We start from the raw sequence: 6,290 nt of genomic DNA, 5'->3' as shown, positions 1-6,290 counted from the left end.
ACTCTCTAATTGCCCTGGTGGGCGTAATTAAGGTCAACTCTGCTTTGAGTTACATAATGTTATAGGCAGTTTTACCGTTTACAGTGTAACACACCAAAGGCTGGTAGGGTATTTCCAGGGAGAGCAAGTGCTGGTCTGCTGGAATAGGTCCGTAAAATATCCTTGGACTTGAAGGACTAATAGCCAGTGAAAGCCCCTGGAGAGATCACAGTTCGTCAGGTATGATCTTAATGTTTGTGAGAGATGTATGACCCAAAGAAAGGAAGGTTTTTCAAGAACTGTAGGATTTCAACCCAAGTAAAATGAGTTTTAGAGAGGTGGGCATGGAGACGGGACGATCCGAAATGCAAAATCCAGTCAAGTCCTAAGCCCCGGGTGAGATTTGCAGACTTTGGCAAGGAAAATTCTTCTGTGAAGAAGGCGCGTGATGAGAATAAGTAGAGGGTAGCATTGGGATCTCTGGGCCACCCCCTCTTGAAGAGATGGGCGGGAAAAGGGAGAAGCACGCATGTATCACTAACATACATCCAGGCAGCATCCTGGCCAAAATCTCTTGCCGAGCATGCTCAGGCATCCTAAGGAGATAACCCCAAATAGTACATGGAAGGAAATAATGGTTTCCTGAGCTCCTGGTGACAGGCTGATCCCTGGCGTCAACAACAGGCTTCTCTGAATCTCCAGGGAAAAGGGTGATGATTGTCTTCCTAGACAAATTGGCCTCTCCCAGCCGGAGGAAGATTTAGAATTGAGTGCTGTCCATGCTTTTTGCGCCTCTTAAGGAATTTGTACATATGCACATTTCACGAACTTGTAACATGCGAGAGATCTTGGACTATTTAACTGACAATCTTGTAACTCCGACATCAGCTGGGCAGTTAGGGGGGTCGATTTAGAGTTGTGGCTTTACATTGAAGCCTTTCTGAATTCATGCACAGATCTGGAACATTTATAAGAATGTGGAGTTAACAGTGTTTTGTAAGTTTAATTTATTAGAATTACTTAGTATTTAGGGGCGCCTGGCAGGCTTAATTAGTAGAGCATGGGACTCTTGGTCTTAGGGTTGTGGGTTCGAGCCCCACATTGGGTGTAGAGACTACTTAAACACAAAACAATTCTTAAAAAAAAGAGAGAATTACTTAGTATTTTAAAAGGTGGCTTTTTTTTTTTATTAGTTCAGACAACTAAAGTCGTTTACAAGGAAATGGGATATATTAAATGTATAAAAGTAGTTTAAGTTGTTTGTGAATGGGTTTATAACCCCTTAAAAGTAATTATTTAAGTTTGCTGAATATAGGGCTCATTAGATTTAGCAAATAAAAATACAGGGCACTAGGTAAATTTGCTTTTTTTTTTTTTAAATATTCATTTATTTATTTTAGAGAGAGACAGAGCAAGCAGGGGGAGGGAGATAGAGAATCTCAAGCAGATTCCCTGCAGAGCCCGACTCGGGGCTCAATCCCAGGACCCTGAGATCATGACCTGAACCAAAATCAGGAGTCAGACGCTTAATTGATTGAGCCGCCCAGGCACCCCTAGGTAAATTTGACTTTTAGATAATTCAAATTTAATTGGACATCCTATCCTGTGTTTTATCTGGCAGTCCTACCTGAATTTATAAAATGAATAAAGACTTTCATAAGCTGAATTTAAAGGCATGGCATTGCCTACGGCAGTAACAATCCTATAAGGGTCCTGGGATAGGGTTTAGTTCCCAGCATCAAAAATAAGCTAACCTGGGGACCGCTGGCTGGCTCAATCAGCAGAGCATGTGACTCTTGATCTCGGGGTTGAGGGTTCGAGCCTCACGTTGGGTGTAGAGATGATTTAAAAATAAAATCTTAAGGGGTACCTGGGTGGCTCAATGGGTTAAAGCCTCTGCCTTCAGCTCAGGTCATGATCCCAGGGTCCTGGGATCGAGCCCCACATCAGGAATCTCTGCTCAGTGGGGAGCCTGCTTCCTCCTCTCTCTCTCTGCCTGCCTCTCTGCCTACTTGTGATTTCTGTCTGTCAAATAAATAAATAAAATCTTAAAAAATAATAATAAAATAAAATCTTTTTAAAAAAGCTAACCTCCTCTACTGGGTAAAAAGCAAACCCCTTTGTTAGAATTACTGCACATGTTTATGAGAAAAAAATTTTTTAAAGACTAGAATGATACAAGTGAGCAAAAGAAGTTGGTCAGCTTGACTATGAAGGGGTGGCAATAATCTCGAAACATTCCAAAAGATTCCGAGCTGAACCTCAGCTCCCTTGGCAACTGAACAGACATAGGAACATAGAATTGCCAGTTGAAAACTGTGACCAGATAGTCTGGACCTCAGAGGCATCAGTAGGTGGCCTAAAGCCATTTCAAGTACAGAAACTATATTGGGGGGCACCTGGGTAGCTCAGTCAGTTAAACGTCTGCCTTCTGCTCAGGTCATGATTCCGGAGTCCTTGGATCAAGCCCTGCATCAGGCTTCCTCCTAGCGGAGAAACCTGCTCCTCCTTCTCCCTCTGCCTGCTGCTCCCCCTGCTTGTGCTCTGTCCCTCTCTCTCTCTCTCTGTGTCAAATAAATAAATCTTTTTTTTTTTCTTAAAGGAAACTATATTGGGACTACAGTTATATAAATTTGAACATTAAGTGTAACTTTTTCTTTTTTTCTTTTTTTTTTTGCTTTTTCTTTTTTAAAGCATATTTGTAACCTCAAAGCTGAGCAGAAGTGACTACTTTCTCAAGGTCGATACTGAGCTGGCTGTGTTCCCTCCTTTACCACCCCATCATTCCTCTCACCTTCCCTAAGGCCACAGTCCACAACTTAGGTTATTTTTGCTTCAAAAATTTGAAAGAACTTCATGCCATGAATTTTTTTTCTTTCTCAAGACACCTATTATCACTTTGTTCAAGTGTAAATGTTCCCTTACCCTTTCGAAATAAATTTCCTTTTGTAATTTTGAAAAAAAAAAAAAGTTAACCTGTAAGATGAGAGAGCCGACTAATCCGTTTCTGAATTTTTAATTTTGATTGTTTGAATATGAATTTGAAAAATAATGTAAACCTCTGTATAGTGGTTTCTGCATATAGTAACTGCCCTTGAGGACTTAAAAAAAAAAATCACATAAACAGTCTGAAGATTGACCCCATTCTGTAATTAGCACATTCAACTGCACAGAACTGGACTTAGGGGGGAAAAAGTATCTGGATTTCAGAAAGAAAATGCTATGCCTCTAATTTAACCAAAGTCAGCTGGGTGCAGAGGCTTTGCTGAGTACTTTCTGTGTTTCATATTACTTAGTACTCCCCTCGGCCCTTCTATGCTTCCTCCATTTTATGGATGAGCAAACTGAGGTTTACACCCAAGGATACACAGCTAGCCGGTCTCACCTGGGGTCTGAACCCAGGCCCTCGAACTCCAGACCAGAGAGACTGAATCCAGTCCCTCGGGCTCCAGACCAGCCATCTTGCCTGCCAAACCAGGCACAGCAAAACCTTAATAAGGAACAAACACTATAGGTGGGGGACGGGAAGGAGACCAAAGGAGACTTCGATTTTTTACTGTTACACATCTGGGTATTGTTGGGTTTTTTCGTTTGTTTGTTTCTACAAGAATATTTACTTTTTAGTAATTAAAAAGGAAGATAGAAGTGTTAAAACGCTTTTTATTTTTTAAAGCAGATTAAACAATGCCCTTGCCAACATGTTTTCTTCGACTGAGCCAAGTGCAGTTTTCAGCCAGCTCCGGGAGTCACTGATAACATGGAGGGGTCAGGGACGGGAGGCTCTACTGCAGCCTCAAGGGAAGCAGAAAGACCACACTCTTCCATCCTGTGCTGGGAATTGAGGGTTTGAGACAGTTCCTTCCAGGAGCCTGGAGTCCGGAGCCCGGAAGGAAAGGCAGACACTGGCCTGACCTACACTGACTGATCACTTTGAAGTGTCCTTCCTTCTGCCACTTAGTGGCTGTGGATGCTGTTTCCTGGGGCATGTACTTCTGAGCACTAGTCTGTAAGATGCTCCTAGAAAAAAGGATAAATATGTTACTCTCTGGAGATTTATAAAGCACATTAGCACATTAAATGCTCTGAAAAGTCCTGCAATAAAGAAAACTACTTCAGAGGGGCGCCTGGGTGGCTCAGTGGGTTAGAGTCTCTGCCTTTGGCTCAGGTTGTGATCCCAGGGTCCTGGGATTGAGCCCCGAATTGGGCTCTCTGCTCAGTGGGGAGCCTGCTTCCTCCTCTCTCTCTCTCTCTCTCTCTCTCTCTCTGCCTGCTTGTAATCTCTATGAAATAAATAAAATCTTAAAAAAAAAAAAAAAAAAGGAAAGCTGCTTCAGTGTCCCGAGGCAGGGTGTCCTGACTTTGTTGTCCATAGAACTCTTTTCTTTCTGTAAGTCCTTTCAATATCTTGAGCAACATACACCTTGAGAAATACCATCCCAATTGGGCAGGGACAGTCACGTCCCCCAAAGCCTCACTAAGCTCCCATGGAAGAGTTCCCTGAATGCCATATGAATGGGCAAAAATAAGGAGCAGATGTTCAGACACATGGTCCCATACATCATTGGGAGCCACAGCCAGCCACCCTGGGCCCTGGTGGAACAGGAGTCGGTGGGAGCAATATACTGGGGCAAAGGATACCTCAGAATTGGAGAAAGACACAATGGGCATTTCAGGGGGAGTGCAAGTGCACAGGCTGAGTAGCAAAAAGAAAGTAGCAAAAGTAGGAAAAGGAAACAAAGGGTTTGTGGGAAAATCCCCACTACTAGCATGGACAAGCCGCCTGACCCAAATAGGTGTTTCCAGTGACTGATGTCACTCTTTGTCTAGTAACAAATAAGCCATAGCAATAATCTTATAATGTATGCAAATTGCTCTGGTTATCACGGTTCAGAGCCAGCTTCCCTCACCCCAACCATGAGGGGAGGTGCCTTGTTTAAGGCTGCTTAACTGGGACCAAGACCTTGGTGTGATGGTTTCCAGGTGATGAAGCAGGCTATGGGTTTTGGCCTCACACAGCATCTTCCACTCAAGGCTGTGCTTGGACTTCAAAAAGGTCGCATTTTGAAGGACTGGCCTTGGCATGTCACTGCTCTAATTAGAATCCTTCAGAAAGCCTTCATTTGGCATAAAGACAAAGCTCCTTCCTATGGCCTCTACCTACCTACCTCTTCAAAGTAACATTGTTCCTTTCCTCTCTCCTCCCCCACTGGCCTCCCCTCACACTGAGCGGCTTTCAGTGCCCACCTCAGGACCTTTGCACATCTGTTCCCTCCATATACAGAACTCTTCCTTCCTCCCACCTCCAAGTCTCAGCTTAAATGTCACATTCTCAGAAAAGCCTTGCTACTAGTGTCTTTTCTTTTATTCTCTTCCAAGGGGCCTATGTCTTTTGCTAGGTGGCATGTATCACAGTATATGATTATGTATGAGCTGTGTGTTGTCTTATGTCTGTCTGGCTCTCCCTAGATACCTCTGTGGGGGCAGAGACACCTATCTGTGTCTGCATGGCCTGGGACAAGGCCAGCATATAGCAGGTGTGTGATAAATCATTGTTGAAAGCACGTTACAGTGCTCTGACTCCAAAGCCCATCTTCTCTGCAAATGTAGGGATCCAGAGGGGCACATGTGCCCGAATATTTATAGCAGCAATGTTCACAATAGCCAAACTATGGAAAGAGCCTAGATATCCATTGACAGATGAAAGGAGAAAGATGTGGTATCTATATACAATGGAATACTATGCAGCCTTCAAAAGAGATGAAATCTTGCCATTTGCAATGATATGGATGGAACTAGAGGGTATTGTGCTGAGTGAAATAAGTCAATCAGAGAAAGATAATTATCATACGATCTCTCTGTTATGAGGAATTTGAGAGGAAGGGCAGGGGGCTGTATGGGGTAGGGAAGGAAAAAATGAAACAAGATGGGATCAGGAGGGAGACAAACCATAAGAGACTCTTAATCTCACAAAACAAACTGAGGGTTGCTGGGGGGTGAGGTGGGGAAGGATAGGGTGGTTGGGTTATGGACATTGAGGAGGGTATGTGCTATGGTGAGTGCTGTGAATTGTGTAAGCCTGATGATTCACAGACCTGTACCCCTGTGGCAAATAATACATTATGTTTAAAAAAAAAAACAAAAAAACCAACTTCTCAACCGTCGTGTGAGGGCGCTAAGCCAGGGGAACTTGGGTCCCTGAATAACCAAGAGAATCCAGGTCACTGAGACAAAAGAAAGAAAGCAACCACCTCCACATAGCATCTGTCTTTCATGGAGCCTGCGTGTTAAGTTCTCATATAGCTCCCCGATCT

Source organism: Mustela nivalis, assembly GCF_964662115.1.
Source record: "Mustela nivalis genome assembly, chromosome: 1".
NCBI lineage: Eukaryota > Metazoa > Chordata > Mammalia > Carnivora > Mustelidae > Mustela > Mustela nivalis.
Note: the sequence above shows the minus strand (reverse complement) of the source record.